This window comes from Anopheles coluzzii, chromosome 3, assembly GCF_943734685.1.
Source record: "Anopheles coluzzii chromosome 3, AcolN3, whole genome shotgun sequence".
NCBI classification, from domain to species: Eukaryota; Metazoa; Arthropoda; class Insecta; order Diptera; family Culicidae; genus Anopheles; species Anopheles coluzzii.
Genome location: NC_064671.1, coordinates 88,667,948 through 88,688,886, shown reverse-complemented (window position 1 = coordinate 88,688,886; position 20,939 = coordinate 88,667,948). Strand labels below are relative to the sequence as shown.

General features: G+C 44.6%; 3 protein-coding genes across 3 annotated transcripts in view; all 3 read left to right on the top strand.

Moving 5' to 3' along the window:
• The window catches only part of LOC120955150 (1-acylglycerol-3-phosphate O-acyltransferase Pnpla3-like), a 209,451-nt gene that overhangs the window by 66,739 nt on the left and 121,773 nt on the right, over positions 1-20,939 (top strand). The window lies entirely within an intron of this gene.
• The window catches only part of LOC120956844 (mRNA (2'-O-methyladenosine-N(6)-)-methyltransferase), a 218,602-nt gene that overhangs the window by 126,971 nt on the left and 70,692 nt on the right, over positions 1-20,939 (top strand). The window lies entirely within an intron of this gene.
• The window catches only part of LOC120957639 (neuroligin-4, X-linked-like), a gene marked incomplete at its 3' end in the record, with an annotated part of 129,514 nt that continues 110,458 nt past the window's right edge, over positions 1,884-20,939 (top strand). Inside the window, exon 1 of the mRNA XM_040379943.2 lies at positions 1,884-3,241. The remainder of the gene's footprint in view (positions 3,242-20,939) is intronic.

Below are 20,939 nucleotides of genomic sequence, written 5' to 3'. Positions count from 1 at the left end.
GCCTAACATCATCCGCATAAAGCAGACAATCTGCTTCCGTAATGGCCAGTGTGACGTCGTTAATAAAAAGCGAGAACAGCAGTGGTCCCAAGTTGCTGCCCTGAGGGACGCCAGATGAACTCTCGAAAACGTTAGAGGAGACACCATCGATTTGTACGTAGTAGCTACGTTCAGAGATATAGGACCTGAACCAATTCACCAGCGGAGTAGAGAGACCGATCCGGGCGAGCTTAGCCAACAGCAAGCGATGGTTCACACGATCAAACGCAGCCTTAAGATCAGTGTATACTGCATCCATCTGAGCTCCGGAAGTAAAGGCTGCATGGCAGTTGGAGACGAATTCCACCAGGTTTGTGGTAACACTGCGTCGAGGAAAGAAACCATGCTGGCGTGTAGAAATATAAGAACGACAGTGATACATTAGCGAGTTTTGTATGACGATCTCAAACACCTTGGCACAAGAAGGCAAAGTGGTTATACCGCGGTAGTTCTCAGCAGAGTTTTTATCCCCTTTTTTGTACACCGGAAACATCACAGAGGATGTCCAGGCCGTGGGTACAGTACTTTGTGCAAAAGAGAGTTGGTAGATTTGAGACAGAGGCTCTGCTAAAAATTCGCGGCATTTGGCAAGGATTGCCGTAGGAATACCATCGGGTCCAGGGTTGTATGAGGTTTTGACCTGCTGCAGAGCACGTAGTACAGTTGCTGTAGAGAGTATTAATTTGTAGGAAAAGGAAATTTTAAATCGAATTTAATTGCAACTTGAGAGGGGGTAGTGTTATTTCTTGGAGATTTGACACCCTAGTTAGACTATAGTGCCCAATTGGTCAGATCGTAGTATGACTATCACCTTCAAAATTGTGCGATAATCTGACATGTCAAAGAAAAGTTAAATCTGACCGACAACACCGTCAGTCTTCTGTTTATTTATTCTTCTGCTGATTTTGTACCATTTCATAACTTTAACTATACTTTTCTTCAATTTGTTGTATATGAAAATAATGGACGTGGTATAGCAACACATTTATCATTTGTGAATGTATTATTTGGGAAAATTATCTTAGCAGTTGCATCCGAGGCTGCAATGCTCTGGGGAAGCTATAAGTCTAATTAGCTACAAGAATCTAATGAGAATCAGAAGAGAAGCATAAGACGTGATATATACTGCTCATTCATTCTCGTAATTATCCTCTATATACAAGAGTCCTGGACCATCCGCGTGAAGGATCAAAACGGTCTTGCTGTGTTTGGATGGCTCGCGCATCGGACTTAAGTTTGTGTTGGTTAGGGTGGAGGAAAAGAACGATCATTATTTCGATAAAAGACGAGCTTGTTGAGCTGTATGATGAATCAACACTACACTACACAACACTCCTTGCCGGCGAGTTTAGAAATAAGCATTTAACGCATGGAAATTACTACGTATGGGATAAAAGACGAGCTTGTTGAGCTGTATGATGAATCAACACTAAATCTCCTTGCCGGCGAGTTTAGAAATAAGCATTTAACGCATGGAAATTACTACGTATGGGATAAAAGACGAGCTTGTTGAGCTGTATGATGAATCAACACTAAATCTCCTTGCCGGCGAGTTTAGAAATAAGCATTTAACGCATGGAAATTACTACGTATGGGAGCTTGCACCCTAGGTTTGAGTGTCCTGGGTTATTACAAGGAATGAATAAGGGGAATGTTCATAACAAGAAGTTATGGAAATGTTAGAGGTTTACATGTGTTTGCGTATCTTTCGTAAAATAAACATAATATCGCATCGCTCACCGCGAAAAACATGTTGGAAAACCCCTGCATTACTACCTCACGTGGACGTACTTTTCTCTTGGCACAGATAAGGCACACGCGTGCAATGAGTTCCCGCAAGAGAGAGAGAGAGATCGGAAAACTCACCCTTACCAGAGAGCGAGCGAACGAAGGCGATGAGTGCCTCAACCTCTCCCACGAAAAAACCCATCCCGTGGTGAGTGTCCTAACCGTTTTGGAAAGCTGAGCCCCGCTGCTAGTCGGTCCACCAGCCAGCGTACGATTTCCACTTTAGCTTCTGCCGACGGCGGCGGCATTGACGGCGGCATTTTCGAGCTAGCGGTTCGTTCGTTTCGCGCGGAGTGATTGTGGCGTTTGTGCTGTGCTGTGTTCTGTCGCGTACTACTCGCGTTATCAACCCTCCCCGGGGTTAGCGCTTGGATAACCGATCCAAAAGCCGGAAAAGTGGAATTGTTTCACTTTCCGCCGCGCTGCCTGCAAACAAAAAACAATAGCATCCAGGTATTTCCATCTGGTTTTGCATTGCTTCCGGCTGTCCAAAACTGACGCAAAAGCCCCACTGGCAACGTCCGGACGTCCGGTGTGTGCAGTGCGTAAAGCGTCCCTCCCTTAGCAGCGGAGAAACATTGTTGCTTGCGTGGATCGCGAATGTGTGGTTGAGCAAAAGCGGTACGTTGGTTGGTTGCGTCAGCTCGGGTGCGTTTGTGTGCGGGAATCTTTTATGTTGTGCCCGCAGTGGAGATAACAAAAAAAAAAAAAATGATAAAATTCCGCTGCAACCGGCCATGCAAATAGCCCGAAGCCCGGACAGCGGAACTGCTGGTTGCGTGTGCCTGTGTGTACTGCTGCAGTGAATACGGCGAATGAAGGCAACGGTGGATTTGGCTTAAACTTATCCTTGGTTGGGTAGATGTGAATGTGAATGAGTGTGTGTGTGTGTGTGTGTTTCAGGGGGGTGATTAAATGCCGCTGGTGGTATGCGGCTGTGTAGGAAGGGCGCAACAAAAAATGGAGGCCCGCTAACCGTAACCGTGTGTGTGCGTGGTGCATTTGTGTTTCAGCGAAAATGATCAAATATTCATGCTAATGGTGATGATGATGATGATGATGATGCTGATGATGCTGTTGCCTGATGGTGGTGATGTTGTGCGAAGATCTTTGTGCGATAGCCGTGTGGCGGAAAGTGTGGGTATGTGAGCTTTCCCCCCAGAAGCTTTAAGAGCCCCAGCAATGAAGTGTAAATTTCATCCAGTGGGGAAATAAAAGTGTATTTGCCGTTTGGTGTGACATCCTTCTGTGGAAGGCGGAAAGGAAAAAAAAAGAGATCCCACAAAGTGTTAAAGAAAGCTCCCTTTCGTTATCAAGCATCGAGATAAAGGGCTGCTTTTTGGAGGTTACAGCAAAAAGGGGAAGTTTTCAGGAATTTCTTCAACCCAATTTCTTCGCCAACCATCTTCGCCGGGTAGGTTGTTTGACCGTTTGCTGACCATCGCTCTAATCGTATCTGCATGTCTGCGCGTTTTGTGACCATTTCAACTTACCAAAACAACAATAATGGCAAAAAGGGGCTCACTTCGTTGTACCTCGTTGTGAGGGGAAAAAGGTTTTTTTAAATCCCCACTGCACTGAAAACGCTAAAAGCTAATCGAGCTGAAAGTGAGCACCGGTAAATAAGGCCAAAAAGGGTTAAACCCGCCCAACCGGGTTGGGATTGCCGCTTCCTGGACGCGTGCTGGGTGCGTGTGTGTGTGTCGTAAATGGACTACCGCTTGACAGTTTGATTGCGTCCGAGCAACGAGGGTTCCGATTCAAGGTTTGCTGGCCCCCAGAAACGCTTCTAGAGCGTCCCTTTAAGAGCGGTTTCGGGGATGTGCGACTTCCCCGAAGTGGGCCAGCTACCGCTGCCGCTTTCATAATTCAATTGAAACGTGACGGAGGGATTGATGCTCCCTTTTTTTTGGTTGCTGTATTCATCATACTCACCAAAAAACCGGGAGCATTATCCGCCGATGTAATATTTACACCACTCATCTAGTTGCCCGTGCGGAAAGCTTCGCTTCGCCCCGTGGAGAACGGGAAATGGTTTGATGTAAATGGGGGGGGTTTCCCTACTATTTTCCTTCCTATTACTTAACAGCGGAACGGAACCATGTTGAATGAAATGGTTGTAAAGTATCATTCATGCCCCGTGGGGAGGTGGGATGGCATCGCGCAACCGTGCTCAGTCATGTGTAGTGCCTGATCGAACGGTTTTTTTTCGAACCGCGAAACCTTCGCAGGAGCTTTCTATAAAAAGCTGTTCGATTTTGAATAATTTTCTGAGAATTTGGATCAGTTTTACGCGTACGCGTGGAATTGGGTAGGACGTACACTCTCGAGCTTGATTACCGTTTGCAGTGCACGGGCGCAGTGCTATCAGGTCGTTAGGTTATTGAATCCCCAGACCAATGGGAGGGGTTTTTGGAGGACCCAGATGGTTCTTTTGTTCGCCCCCGTACTTCTGATGATTAATTTTATATGCTACACGCGTGTCAAGTATCTGTGTGGTAGGAGTCGTCTTATGGCTCTCCTTACTCTTACAAAGAGATAGAAAGAAGCGAAAGAACCAAAAACCAACAGCAAAAGAAAGAAAAAAGCCTTATAATGAAGTCACCCATCCCGTTTGGTGTGCCTTATACATCCACTCGTAGAGCCTCGATACGATCGGCACGCCTCCATGCCGGTGGTGGTGGTGTATAATATCAGTTTATAATAATTAGCGGTGAGCGGTGGGAGGCAGCGTGCGCTTTTGATGAAATCAAACACGCGCCACGTGGTGTACAATCCATCATTAATTTCACCAGCCACCTGCCTGCCTGCCTGCCGCCGTAGTGAATTTCAACGTCTATGCCCACGTTTCCAATAGAGCTGGAGTAGGAGCTCCGTAAACAAATTACCTTCCGCAGGAGCGGGGCCAAATGCGCGAACTCCTCACGCAAAAGATCGACAGCTCAAAAGTCGGATTGGGAAGCGGGAATAAGGTTTCCCGTTTGATGGCTGTTTGATGGTCCCGCCGTAACAGCAAACCGTGTGCTGTGCGGTTGCTTTGTAGTGCTAAACCGCAAACAAAATAGCGACCACGGGGGAAAAGGCGCTCTCTAACGCTCCTGCGAGAAAACAAGGCCACAAAAGCGTCCCGCTCTACAGGACAGAAAGTAATTTATTTAAATTTAATTCAGCCTATCGCTTTCGGAGGCTTTTATATCTCTCGCTTGCTGTGTGTGTGTGTGAGTGGTGCGTGTCTTTCGCTCAGGTGATTTCGGGGAGAGGGAACACAGTCCACAGGTGAGTGAGACACAACACCACACTTGTAAAAGTCGGGGTGAAAATTGGTGAAAATTGCCATTTCATGTTGTTGCTCACCGGGCTGGGTTACAAGTGGTTGGGTACTAGTGCTTTTGTTCTGTGTATGTGTGCTTGGTGGTGGAAAAGCTCTTAGCAGGGAAATAAGTTCCAAGAAGCGGGTCCTCATCGCTCTCCCCCGACCCTCCCTCTATAGGCAAAACTATACACGGTGGAAAAGTTATCAAACGCGTGTGCAACGCTCTCGTTCGGCTTGATGCGGAAGCGTGCCCACAGCGATGAGGTACGAGGAAAAACGTTTGCCCACAGCACATGCATAAGTAATGCTTTGTGACCTCATTGTGTGACAGTGCGTGTGTGTGTGTGTGTGTCTGTGTTGTGGGTGTTGGATTGCGTAGGAACGCCGGTGACATCCACCCCGTACACCCGTCAGTTCGGGTCAGTTTAATTCAATTTCAAAAACTTTCCCGAACATCTCTTCTGTGAATGTTTTCTTGTGGTGTTTACCACACACACACTCACACACGTTGCGTTCTGGACAACTCGGTTCGAGTGGTGGTGGTGTTTGCGGAACAGGACACAACACTCCCGTCACGACAGCAGACACACACACACACACACAAGCAGACTGTGGAAATGGGTAAAATGAAAATTCCACTGCGACACCATAAATTATTCCGACGTGAACGCGCGCGCGCCCTCCCCGGACATGGTCCGTTTCCCGTTGCAACCAGGGATGCTGGGGGACATGTAAAGAGTGCATGGAAGGACAACAGCTGAAACTACAAGAACCAAAAACAAAAATCCCTCTTTTCGATTTCGCATGTACCGGATTGGAAAGGAATTACGAATTCAACACAAATTACCTCATGCCGTTGTTGGTGGGGAATTGTCCCTGCCGTCGGAGTCGTTTGCGTGTACTTCAAACCCTACCTCCGGATATCAATATCAATTTCAACGCGCGTGTCTGCCGGATGTCAGGAAGCGTCCATCTACTAATCAATCGCTAAATGCCGGATTTTTTTTCTTAGAACACATCCCAACATCATGCACAAGGTCTCCTGACCGGATGCAAAAGGACATCAGCTCAGCTTAGCCGGATCTGGAGTATCCGGTGCTGACGGACACCGGTGCTAAGGAACTCTACTGATGACACTGACAGAAAAATAGTTAATTAAAGTCCTGTTTGTTTGCCGACGAACACCGGAATGGCATTAGCGTCGGATGATTATGTGTGTGTGTGTGAGTGTCCGTCCGTCCAAAACCGGCTCACATCCTCCCCACTGAGTGCGGGAGATTCTTGGGAATCTTACTTATCCCCGTCGCACGCATAAGATGGCGTGCGCTGTCTTACGATCTTTCGGATGGCATTAGAAGATGACTAACGGAAGAGCTGGCACTCAGCCGAAACGGTTTCTCTGGTCCCCTGGTTTCGATAGCATTTTCCATTAATCTAATTAGTCCGGCTGTCTTACCTCTCCGCGGACAGCCCACGCTCTTGGCCTCGGGCAAGTTCTGAGGGTCGCTTCTTGCAAAGCGCTTGTGGGAGTAGTTAGTATTATTACCTACGCGAATCGTCACTTTGAAAACGCCGCTAAATTACAATAAAACTGAAACATTCCACTGGGAGGCTGAACGTGAGGCTTTTTCTGCGGGAACGCTTTCCAAAATTGCTGTGGAAATTGCAAATTTATAGCCAGTTCATAAATACCGGGAAGTGTACATTATCTTGTCCTGCCAACCTGGGGAGTGGGATTTAGCAAAGCTGTAATATGGGTGATGGTTGTTGGCGGTCCATCTTGAAGTGTATTTAGATGTTACTCGACTGCGGCTAATAGAAATGTATGAGCTTCAATGCTTCAACGATGTGCTTCAATGTCACGATTGTGATGTGTAATGCGACCGTGCAATGATACAATGGGACAGGAGAACAAGGGGCGGGAGGCTGTATTGAAAATGATCTGATACAAAAGTTAACACTCGGGGACGCACGGGTGAGACAGATCCGGAATGCGGATGGTAATTAATCATCGAGGAATTCCATGTGTTTGTGTGTGTGTGTGTTCATACTGCGCTTTCGCGTGAAATTGTGAAAACAATTTATCATTCAACTAGGCGGGAGCGGTTGTGGTTTTGGGCATTCATTTCAATGGGAAAGATGCACGGTACGGCATTAACAGTTTGTGATTTGATTAAAATCCATACACAGTGGATTACAGTGTTGATGGTACAGCTGTATCGGATGGCAATCGAGCGTATTCTGCGCTCTTACAATGAAGTTGTCTTGAGATCGACTTGATGAACTGCTTTTGTTTTGATGGTTGAGAAAAGTTCATTTTTGATTTCATCACTTTGACCATGAAATCAGGATAGTATGTGCAAATCGTATTTACATTCCTAATAACGAATGCAGAATATTTGTATGACCATTGGCAATATTCACGTATATTTTGCGGATTTGCAATTGTCGTTTATGATGTTCAGCTCGGTAAAAAAGCTGCTTGAATACCTAACTATTAAATTTATCCCTCGTGTGTTGACCTGAACGTTTTGCAATGCAATTGTTTCCAAATAAATAACTGTTGAAATAGCTTCTGTATGTATCGATTCATAAACTCTTGCTAAATCAATGTTTATGAGCAATGAGAATCCAAGACTTTCTAAACATCTTAGGCTTTATAAATCATCTACATTTTTAGAAATAAATGCTGATTTAGCCATGGACACTTCTATGAAATTTAAACAAGTTGGTCTAATTTGTTCTTAGGGGCGATCCCCGGGTACAGTATTCAACTCGAACGACTCAACAACATGCCCGTCTTGGGACCGTTCCCTCGTAGCAGGGACTGGATTGTCTGTTAAATGCAACTGTTATTAAATATTAATGGTGGATTCGATCGTACGACTGGCTTTCTATGGAAGTCGACAGAGAGCGCCGTAGATGCTGTTTAGGAGAGAGAGTGAGCGTGTAACGTTGATCGAGGATTCCCGAATGATCCAATAGTCCCGTTGGCAATGAAGGGACCTGACCTGATGCCAATTTTTCTCCTAAGCTACCTAAGACAAGCGCGAGTGCCCGAACTTAGCTTCGGGTAAATCTTCAGACAATTCTTCGAATTCTTCGTAATTCTTCGAATTTAGCAAATCGACTCAAATCGACATATTCCTAGGAATAGAGTGTACAGCCAAAAGAAAACAAAGGAAATTTGATCAAAGCTGTGCACGTTGAACACATTCTGATCTTTCAGCAATTGTTTGATATGTTGTTAAAATAAATCAAATGAAATCTTATTCATAATTATACATTTGAACCATATTATTGACATTTGGCTTGGTTAGTTGTACAATCTTTGATTTCAAAATTGACAAATAGATGCTTAGAAACATTTTTTGAATGGCTTAATCTTTGGATAACAAAGTACTTTAATGAAAATAAAAAAAACTCCACCATCAACACAAGTTTATCTTGAAGAACCAATCCAATGCAGCAGTACCAACATGTCATTGAGTCACTGTAGGAATAGGCCAGTGTTTTAGTGTGATAATAGAGCAAGTGTGATGGAATCTCTCTTATTTCTACCATTCCTATAAAGCATTTCAATTGTAAAAACAAAAAGCTCCACATTCTCAGTAGGAACATTTTTGTGCTAATGTGCTCGTTTGCGTGTTCGAAGAACGTCCCTTAATTAAAACATCCCTTTGGCCAACGCTGCTGCCTGTGCGGAGGTTGGAGTGGTAGTAATTCGTCATAAGTTTGTCCCAACCACACATCGGTGCCAGATGTGTTTCGTCAGAATATGAAACCCAAACACGACATGGGTGCATCATTCAAATGGCGAAGGGCTCTAGCGTTCGTCGAGATGAAACTTTTCACCAATGTGTCTTCCTATGTGTGTGCGTTGTTTTTCGTGTTGGACGGTGGAAAATGGAAAAGGTTCACTCGTGCCTGGCACCGATAAAAGTAAAACTTTCCCAACAATCCAGACAATGCGGGTGTGTCTTACTTTTAAGCATGGCGCGCTCTCTCTCTCGACACAATGGTAAATCAAAATTTTCGTTTGACATTGAATAGGGGGAAAGCCAGAGGGAGCGAGAACATGAACGGGTGGGCTCAAGTGGATGTGAAGAGTGAAGCATAAACTGCAGTCATTCTTCATCAGCATTCAGCTATTCATTGGACGGTGTGCACGAGCACAAGTGCCCAAAAATACATGCCACAACCGTGTTGCCCGTGTTGGCTATCGTATCGCCACAAATTTGACTCTTACCTGCCGAAGACATCATCCCCCTACCTGTGCAGGAGCGAGCACAGGAGAGCACGAGCGCTTTTGAACAACGCCCGGCTCCCGGCGCTTGTAGCTAATGGCCGGGAATGGGTTTGGTAGTTTGCCAGGACACAAAAGATATCTTCAAATTAAAATGATTCATAGCGTTGTTCGTTCGGTGGTCGGCTGGCCTCAGCCGGTTGTCCCACATTTTGCCGGCCGATGCAACCACATAGCTTGTGCGGCCGTTAGTTTACGTTAGTGAAAACGTTTACACTGCGCGGCTCAGGTGAGGGCATCGGAAAAGAAACTCTCCTAGATTGCTGAAATGGATGGTTTTGTTCGTGTTAGGATGGTGAAGGGACGAGCGCGGGGTGGTTACTTTCGGCACTGACACGTATAAAGATTTACGAGTCACCGCGGTCGGGCACGCTGAGGGACTTTGCGGAGGGTTTGTGCGTCTGCACGAGAAATCAAGATGACGGCTCAAGAAGGACCGATGGGTTTGTTTTTTGGTACACGCCACTGGCACTTGAGCCGGAATGGCTGAAGGAGAGCTCTTGTGAGTGTGGAGCAAAATTCGGAGTGGATGCGATAACGCTGGCATGGCTTTGAACTTCATCAAGCGCCAAAGTTTTGCGTTGTGTTAAAGCCTTGTCAACCAGTGCTGCTGTTTGGTTTTAAAACGGGCGATTCGGTCCGCCCTATTGCTGTAGCGAGCGCACTCACGGCTTCGGTACAAGAAGTCTGCCACGACAGACAGCTGCAGCTTACATTTTGATGTACGTACCACACTCATCATGCCGTAAAGTTTTGGTCGGCAGCCCCGGTGTACTGCGGGGAGTGGTGCTGTTGCTGTTTATTGCTGGTAGCTTGGGAGAGGTTCTGGGGATAGTCGAGAGTGGAACAAAATCGTGACAAATGAAGGTACATACCTGAAGCTATTATTTGTATATGTACGCGCGTTTGTATGTGTGTTTCGTATACTGAATAATGAAGACAATGAAGACGAACCGTTCTTAAAGTAGGCAAACGTTAAGGCCCTTCAGTGGAAGCATTCGAGCAGAAGGCAAACATTTGTGTGCTGGAGGTCCTTTAAAAGATGATCAAATATTAAAGAACATGCCATAGACGCACACATACAGACACACATCCACGCCCTGACACTGCAGCAGACAAATGTAGATAGCTTTAGCATGTTAAAGAGAGCTTCAATTCAATGTAAACCTTTTTGGCTGGCGTAACCGTTTTACAGCCTTTAAGGCTATGATCATGTGACCATCATGCTCTATCTTTGTCGCATGGTGTACTGCAGTGGTTGGAATTGTTTTAAAAAAAGGAAAACACATCTTCATGTACTATTGTTGCAAAGGTTAAGGATTAGGGTGTAAGCTCACCGGATGCTGTACTGTTGTGATTGCAGATTGATTAGTGGGATGGATGGTAATCCCAGATCAAGTGGTCATGTTGTTAGATGATGTAAAAGGATGTACTGTTATGATTGAATGGATTTATGGAGGATGTTTGTGCACTGGCAGAGGACGCTTGCGTTTAGTTAAATACGCATGGATCGTTTTATTAGCATAACTTGAGATTTGAGTGATAGACACATGTCACTTCCAAGAACGCAACTATTCGAATTTTATCTAGACTGGAATTTTACGCTGGACTCATTATCAAGGTGTGCATACAAATAAGCTTCAGATAGCTTACGTTTGCACAAAAACTATCATCAGGGGTTCTTTATGTGCAATTCATATAATATCATTATAGGTATCTTTATCGCTGTTTGTAACTGTTGCATAGCTCAACAGCTAGTTTGATCATAGAAATATATTTAAAAGATTGAAGTCAACAATTGCTACAAGATTCCCTGTAATAAATCCCAAAACACATTTCAACGCCCGTGTAACGAGTCGCGCAAACGGCAAGTAGACGGAGCTGGATTTTAATAAATGAATTGTGGTGTTACCTTTCCTACCCCAAAAGTAATTAATGCAAATTTTGCTGATTTATTTGTAATTATGAATGTTGAGGCATTATTCGGTAGGCTTCGCCAAACGTCAACAATTCCTAGAACTTGCCCAGACACCTGTAAAATGATGCTATTAATAAAGACGGACGGGTGTCACAAAGTTTTTCATTTTTCCTAGTAAACAGGTCAGCATCTAGGCCATTTCGTTTCGTCCCATAAAGAAGTACGGCTGGATATTTAACTCCATTTGCTATCGATCGAGTTTCTGTTTTATCTTGGGAGGACAGAAGGGGCTATTGGGTCTACACGTTGTTGATATTGATGCATATTGCCATATTTGCCTTAATTTTTCAAATTATTTGTTGTTTGTTGATTAAGGATATGCCTAATAGTTATAAAGTATCGCTTAATATATAATTTTTTAATGCAATAATTTTGTCTTACTCAATCCGATGACTTCCAACAATTCTTGGATATCTCTTTCCATCCGAAAAGCTGTGAATACCTATCTAAATTTGCACCTCTTCCAATCTACTAAAGATGATAATGACGCTAATGACAGTGGCATGGTAGCGAAGTAGTCTTATTAACTTGTAGATGGCTGTGAACCACCAGGTGCTTCTGTTGCTATTTCTGCTGGACAGTTCTCCTTTACAGGTGTGTGTGTGTGTGTGTGTGTGATAAACAGTCCCCACGCCGAGCTTTGTTTACCGAGAGGCTGACACAATCCTGTGACAAACACACACCTGTGTACTGTCACTATCGCAGTGTCGCATTTTTCCAGATCGTTAACTCCCAGACGGTTTTGAGTCGGGGCAGGTCGGATCGTCTTCGTCGAACACTTGCCGAGATATCCGGCCATCTTAAGGATGAGACAACAGCGTCACGATAACCACCACCGGCCTTTCCCATCAAACTCCATCAAGAGTGGGAGGCTGAGGCGATAAGGCGGAGAAGGCTGGAGATGATTCATAATTACACCTTTAATCTTGTAACCATTGTACGCGGGACGCGTTCACCTACCGCGCTGGCAACAGCTGCTATAGGCGGTGCTAGGCTAGGCTAGGCACCCACCGTCACCATCCTACCATGCGACGGCTCGAATCGACATCTATCACGGAGCATAATTAGTGCCTGTAATTACGCTCCAGCTCAGCCACACGGAAAAGTGGAAAGTCACGCGACAATCTTGAGCAAATCTCACCTTACCGCCAATGGGAAGTTTCACCTCTGGTGGGTGTTGAAGCGAGGAGCTATTCTGTGAGTGAACTGTGAATTGTGCGGGGTTAAGCATTGGTCCGGCAAGCACAGACGGCTCATTAAAGGATGGGGTAGGGATGGGAGTGCTGGTTTTTGTCGAGCCAGCTTTCGTAGACTATTTGCGAGTAATTTTATGGCTCAGCTGGTCCCTGAGCTACGCGAAGAATTGATTGAGGTTTGAGGCATTATGATGGAGGGAAGGGAGAAAGTTGAACGAACGGTGTCAGGTGGTGATGGCTTAAAGAATGTTAGGTATTTTGATGCTTAAAGTGAGGTCAACGCTTAAGATGCTCGAGAAAAGCAGTCAGAGTAAAAAGGGCATGTCTTTATTTAATTTGAGAAATATACATTTTATAATTACTACAGAGCAAGCAAAACTCTTAAGAATAATAAGATTAAAGTTACGAGCTGCTGAACCGTGAAGGACATTCCCAGACACACGAAGGACATGAAAAAACGGAAAACTCCGAACTGCAAAACACTGCCAAATGAACGATCGACCAGTGCATTTGTGTGTATGGACTTGTTCACGCGTGGTATTCTTTTTTGTTGCGCGCTCCGGTTAATTTTTAATTTCAATTATCAGGATTAGCACTTTTGGAACCGATCCAAACATGGCCCCGGTTGCCAACCGAGCCCACCGAACCAAAGTTCCGGAGTTGTGTTTCGTAGCGAGTGAGCGAATGCTGCGGAATTTAATTAACTTTTTTGTCATGCGAACTTTGAACGAACGCTTTGGCGTTTTTATCTCGCCAAAGCTGATCCTGGGAATACTCTAGCACAGTGCCACAGTGGACACTATACAGTGACTGCAGGGGCAAGTAAAGCTTGTGCTGTCGCAGTGCATTTTTATTGCAAGCGAGATCGGAGTCGTTGTTGCATTCCTTCGGGATGGTGCCCGGGACCGGGACGGGCGGGCAAGTCTTCACGCCCAGAGCCAAGTTCCTACTTCCTGCTCGAGAGTGGCACCCAGACACCGGCCGAAGTGGTGCCAAAGTTCTCGCAAAAGGTTAACGAGTGGAGTCATCGAATCAGAGGCTCGGCGGAGATTTTGGGCGCAGCACGGGCAGGGCACAACCACGTTGGGAAAACGACTTGTACAAACGTTTGGTTTGTTTTATCGGGCGAAACACTTGCAGAACTATAACGCCTGTGACCGAATTGCATTGTGGGTTCGAAAAGAAGGGAGCTGTGTGCGAGTGTGTGTGAGAGAGAGAAAGAAAGAGATAGGAGAGGAAGGACTCAAAACCATACACTGAGTCGACATTTGCTATCGCGTCACAGGGGAGTGCAGAAAAGGAGAACGAACACACTACGTGGCAAAAAAGGGAAGAAAACGCAGCTTCGCAGCATTTGAACCTAATGGTGCAAATTCCTTTTTCTAGGTTAAATACGCACACACACACACACATACATGCAAACATCTACAGAGGCAATCTTTCACAAATATTGGAACACACATGTTTGGCGTGCTATGTACACGGTGTAGAGATTTTTGGGTTGTTTTCATTCGTTGGGCAGATGCCGAGCAAGTGTGTGTGTGCACACACATACACCGACTCGCATGTTGGCTTTGGGGTTTTGCCTATTTCGGGGTTTTGTGGTTTAGTGTCCGGTCGCTGCTGGCTTAGACAGCGGGTTATAGCGATAAATAAAGCACACACAAACACATTCTGTTCGTAGCAGCTTTTCGCGTTTTCCACTAGGAACCAACGAGAAGGAGGAGAATACCAAACAACGCACTTAACAAAATAGGGCGGGAAATTTAACGTTCAAACGTGGGTCTGGGGAATCTGAGATCTGTAACAAACAGGGTGCATATTAGGGAGGGAAAGCTGGATGTTTTACGTTTGTAGATGATTAAAATTCGTTTAAATTTTAATCGAAAAAATAGACTTAAAGTTAATCTACATAAAATGAGTCCAAAAGCTCCTTAAAGCTTTCAACAGCATGCAAGATCGTAAGCTATGCCATGATAAGTTTAGAGAGATTAGAATTAGTGTTAGAGGCTTTAGAATCCATTTGATTTTGCACATGCAGTGTAATGAACGTTTCGTTACGTATGTTAAGATCAGGCAACTCAAAGTAAATTGATTGATACATAGTGTTTATTTAACAAATGGTGGTGTTACGATTAAAGGCAAATTATTTTGATATTTAGCGGTTGATATTTTGAGAAAAAGATACATAACCACAGACTACACGTATTGTAAAAGTCATTCAGTTTGTTTTTGCACATAAACAATTATGTTTTACAATTTTTTTAAACAAGGTACCGCTAGTCCCCAAGATGCGTGGTATCTCTTATACGCGGATTTGGAGATACACGGATTTCTTAATTTGACAGTGCTTGGAGCAAATAGTAGTGATTTGACCCATCCCATCTGATCGAATTTTAAAAATCATTCAAAACGATTCAAAATTGTAATCTTCAGAATAAGAATCATATTGAATAATTAATGTTGGTTGCTAAAACCACCCATTGCTTACAAAAATACACTAAAACTAGCTATATCTTGGCTAGAAACTGCGTGATTCAACTTACCTGGAAATTAGAGATACGTGGTTTATTCTCGGTCCGCATTATTAGCGTATCTCGGGGAAAACTTTTAATTAGAACATTCTGGGAATGATTCAAAAGGCTTTACATTCGGTAGCTATTACAATGCTTTACGAACTAGTAATGCCGTGACAGACAAATTGGTAACTGATTTTTTTAAACTTCTCCTTCTATTGGAGAAGACTATTGCCATGTAAAAGCAATGTTAGTGTTAGTATTGGTAAAATTCATTCATAGTTAGTTCAAATATGATTATATTGAGTTTGGAATAGCCCATGAAAGGAGCCAAAGGAAGTAAATTGGTTTACAGTTTTGGGTTTGAAGCTGCCTTTCCATTGTTGCTATTGAGCATCGTTTTCTTAAAGAAGTGTATGATCCTTCTATTATTACTGCATTCGGTTTCATAACTTTCGTAGTTTAGTTAAGGCGAAAACACTGTTAGATATTCAATCATGTTTAATCAAAAAATGATCTAATGGAAACTGTCCATCCTTGTTCAGGGCCAGGAGCGTTTTCCATTTTGCAGAAGGATCAACACTTACCACTTTGCTTAAACACATTATTTTCATCTACATGCGTCGTGTTTGTCGTTGGAACTTTAATGAAACACGTTAGCTGAATACCTCGAAATTGATATTTACCCAGGAGCAAATATAGTGCCAGTCATGTTTTAGAATAAAACCGAGAAAAATTGCTGCTTACTGCTGGGCAAACGTTGCAACCGTGCGTCGAAAAATATGTTCGATTTGTTTTGTTGCCGTATGTAGTCAAACACAGCCTCAGCCTCGGCACACCGGCATCGAATGTGTGTGTAAAAAAGTATGCAAAACTAACAGAACGTCTATTTGCTTTAAGAAGAAGGCCCGGTTCAGCTTCAGCCATGCCATCACGTGCCTTTGATCTTGCACGTGTCTTGTGCTAAACCAGATGAGAGGGAGTGAGATATAAAAAAAAACAAGGATAACACTGCGTGCTCCTGTGTTGTGTCTGCTAATTAAATACGCGGATCTCGGTTTGATATGAAAACGCAACAGCAGCCAAACAGTAAATAAAACCACACGATCGAGAGAATGCGTGTGTTGGTTTGCCGGTGGCGGCAGTTTTGTTACCATCTCTTGCTTGCTGGTCAATGCTTATTACTTGAAAGCTTTTCCAAACAGACACACACACACACACACACACACACACACAGAAGAAAAAGGAATAATATTAATACGGTTTTAATGAGCTCCAGTGTGGCGCGTTGTTTGAAGACGGCAAAAAGAGAGATGGCGAAGCTTATTTGGCTACATTGCAGCAACGTACAGTGAGGGTAGTATTTATATTTTAAGGCTTTATTGGAATTTGTTCACGTGGCAAAGAAAATAGAGCGTAGCGAAGCGTGTGGCAAGTGGGCGCCCTCATTCCAGCAAACGGTCTGCTCTGCTGTGGCAGAAATGCTGATGCGAGTTACCGTAAGCATCACTTCATACGTGGATAGCAAACATGGTGCGTTTGTGTATATGTTTTTAAAATAAATTTCTTCAGGCATGAACATTCATTTTCAAACAGCTCTCGTTTAAGTGCCGAAGCATCGCAAGCGCAAACGAAGCAGTGTACCAGCACTACTAGCCCCTTGAATGTTTGCTATTTCGCGAGCTCGAAAGCGTCGAAAAAACACAGGCCAGTTCGCCCGTTGCTTGACACGGAAAATATTTAACCGGCCTTACCCTTTTCGAACACGTTGTTCATACCGTGCCGTTTTATTTATTGTTTTCCCATTGTGGTGCCACTCACCCCCCGGACAACAGAGAGCTTTCGAGAGCGAGGGTTATAGGGCAGCATGCTCGTAGCACACCCGCAAAGAGCTGTAGAGTACACACGCGCTGCGCTTGAGGCTTCTCGAGTGACCTCACCCGAAACACCCTGTGTGATGGAGTGAAGTTTCGAGTAGTATTGTTTGTGATGGGGCGTGTTGTTTAACCACAGCGTAGAGCACGGCCACAAGGGGGGCGCGAAATCTCACTTCGATGTGCGCCCCGGGTGCGCTTCGGCAATCGTGTTCGGAGTCAAACAACTCCAACCGTCCGCAACAGAGTGGGCTTGTTTTTAATTGAGAGCGTTTAAAATTGGGGTAAACATTTAAAAGAAGTGAACGAGATTACAAAACGACAAGTGGGTTGCTGCTAAACGTGTGTGTTTTTTAATGCTCGTGTCGGGCAATTTATCGTGTCACATCTTCACTAGTCGTAGAGCGGTCGAGCTGGTTCGCACATTTGCAGTCCGCCTTGTGAGGAGTGATTGGGACCGTAAGTGAGCCTCTAAATAAAGCTGTCAAATGGAGAAGCCGAAGCGTCGGTGACGATTTGCTGCACGCTTTTGTTAGCTGGAAAGCGTACTTGTGTCGAGAGTGTGTTCAAATTCGGCTCCCCCATTTGACGACGGCGAGTGGGGCGAGAGTGACGATCAACAAAAGCCCGACAGCAATTGATTGGTTCGGACGGTCCCGGAGCGCCGGTAGCTTCTGCTGACGACAGAAATTGCACCCCAACAATGTGTCGCATTGACAGCTCTATTCGGTACAATTATGGCGAGGAGTTGGAGATGGAGACCCCCCTCACAGCGATGCGATGGGGGCGCCTGGTGTTTCAAGACAGAAATTTCCAATTTTCCATCTTCCGGGACGGCGACGACAACCAGCGCCCATTTTGGGGTCGTTCATTTTTACGAGCGTAACAATGTTTTGCTCAAATTTCCAAACAGATTTCCGGCAACTGGCTCATTCACATCGAAATGAGCATTGGGAAGCCATCGGGGCCGGTACCCAGTACAGTGTCATGGAGAAAGAGCGCGCACATAGAAGGGCGTTTCGACTATAATCTGTGTCCCCTAATTGGAGCTGGCATTCATTACAATGGGCATGGGAGAATGGTTCCAGGGAGGGGAATTCAATTTCGTCGCCAATGTTATAAAGCATTCGCTGAATGATCCCGTTCCCGCTTGCCCCTTGCGTGCTGAACCGAACCGAATGGGAAGGCCATTAAAATCATATTCAAAGCAACGCTAGTTTCAATGAAAATGTCCTGCAGGCAATACTACTGCTCAATTTCTAGCATTCTTTCTATTTTTGCACAAGTCCACGGGTGAAGTTTGCCTTTGCATAAATGCTGGACGAACGGTTCGTTTCTACGAAATTTTGCTCAGCGTCGATAAAAATAAAATTGGAGCACAAGATAAAGGCTGTGCTGGTAGGTGGAATCAGTAATCAGCGGGGATGATGGCTGAGTGGGAGAGAGAACGAGAAGGATCCTTAATATCTTTTGACACAGCCGGCCCACAGTTTCCGGTGCAGTTTATTTGTGCCCCCCTCCCCTGCCTTTCTGTTATATCGTCGTCTTATATCGCGCTTGGTCGCATGCGGGGAAAAATCAAATTTCACTCTTGCCCTTTCAGTGTGCCATTTCAATTTTCATTCCACTTGTCAGGTGGTTTGAGGGTGAAACCGAACCGACTCCTAAGAGTGCGCGTTGGCACGCAGGCACGAAAGGCAAGGCAGGATCCTCGTTTCTTTCGCCTCTTTTTTCGGGGGGGTGAAAAGGTCTGGGCGTGTGCGAGTGAAAAATAATGCGCCCAATCTGGCGCATCCACTTTTGGTCACATTTAGTGAGGGTGGCTAAATTTTAAGGGCCGCAGGGGAGGGGGGTTTCTATCGTTCCCCGTGCACCGACCGACAACACCATGGCGCACCACCGTTAACGCCATTTGTGCGCACTCTTTTGCATGGCCGCCGGTCGCGCTCCCACCCGAAAGGCGGAAATTGAGTCGAACAACTTGAGCGTTTTATTTTGCGGAAGCCACTACTCAACTACGGTCAATGCGCGCGAGGCTTTTGTCGTACGGCGGCGAAGCGAGGCCAGGCCGCGCGCGTACAGCAACAATGAATATAAATAAGAGTTGAAATGAATACAGAAGTGCTCGTTTGCTGGCGGTGGTTTTCGCACATCAATGAAGAATGAGCTCGTCCTTTTCGGCCCACCTGGTTCCGTAGATTGTGGTTGATTGTATGTGTGTGTGTGTGTTCGGTAGTAGTGGTAGCTTCTGGGGTTTTTCGAGAGCGTCATAAATTAAGCACGAGGCAAATCAACCCCGAACCGTTTGGCAATCAAGCCTGAAGGTGTTTTTTTGTCTGTAGGTCTAAAAGGAGATTTAAAAAAAAAGGAGAATTCAATTTCAAACGCCTTCGTTTCATTTAATATTTTATGATATTATTTTATAATATTTCTTTTTGAATAAAATAAAGCTCAGTTTAATCTCGGATGTTGAAGTAATTGCTGCTAAACGTTATCAATTTAGATGCACTATTGGAACGTTTTCTTATTAAGTAAAGTAATTTTAAAGTTGGAAAGTTGGAAAAGTGACCTTATTCATCATTTGCATTAAAAAATCTACCCTTTTTTTGAGTGGATGTAGAGAATGGGGCCGATCTGGTGGTACAGTCGTCAACTCGTACGACGTAACAACATGCCCGTCATGGCTTCAAGTCCCGAATAGACCGCGCCCCCATACGTAGGACTGACTATCCTGCTATGGTAACAATAAGTCACTGAGAGCCAAGCTCACTTCACTTTTGGGTACTGGCAGGTCTGACCGACAGCGGTTGTTATGCCAAAGAAGAAGAAGAAGAAGAAAAAACTAAGTCAGAGAATTTCTTTCCATGAACATTCTTTGGTAAAGGTAATTATTTAAGCTTACTTCCAAAATAAATCTATGATCTTGTGAGCTACCTGCCGTCAGTTTTGCGAAAATTTCGGACAAAGACATGAGTATAGGCGTTTTCGCGACCAAATTACAGGGTTTCCCACGATTTATTGGTCAGTTTCCATGATTTTTTAGTGCGTTCCCACGATTTTTTGGTCGTATCCTATAATTTATTGGTATTTTCCGATTGGATATCAATACAATTGGTCCAAAAAATTCTGGGAAATGACCAAAAAATCGTGGGGACGCACCAAAAAAATATGGCAACCAACCAATAAATCGTGGGAAACCCTGTAATAAGGCCGGGGTACATTGTCCGCTTTTGCATCATATTGATCCTGAAAAATCCCTTGCGACATACCTGGGGTATGTTTTTACCGGTGCGCGTATTAGAGTGTCATATCGAAATTCCGCCGAAATTTGCTTGAGTTCGTCACATTGAGTTTTGGCGTCAAATGCTTGCCGCTGCGAAGTCATTGGACGCGAGCTCTGCTTCTTGATTTATATGTTCATGTTCCCCAGGTACTATTTCTCTGTCAGGCTGGTTGCATCAACCTCCCGACCAATCAATCGCAGCAATGTAGCCACATGCTCCCCGGTTTTCATTTTCAGCATCCCTTGAAACCTCAAGTCACTCAGAGTCGTCGACCATTCGGAAGTTGGATTACTGTCCACGCTCTGAGAGTTGTCTAACAGTACCAAGATGTTGTAGATGCTGGAACAGGCTTGTACGAAGCCTACAAACTGCCACAAGGAGTCCGCTTTAGACGCTACAGGGCCACCAGGGATTAAAGTGCATTCATAACAATCGAATGTTGGAAAGTTGAACTAGTCGTGATGAAGCCTGTTTTTTCAAAAGCAATATAAATTGTTGAAAATGTTTAGATTTTAGATGGGTGTTACCACCCATTTTCGATGTGAGTTTCGATTTAGCCTTATTTTTATTATCATTGCTACTTTTGATTTTATCATTATTGATTTATATCTTACAGCTGGGGTTTTGGGCGACTAATAAACATCA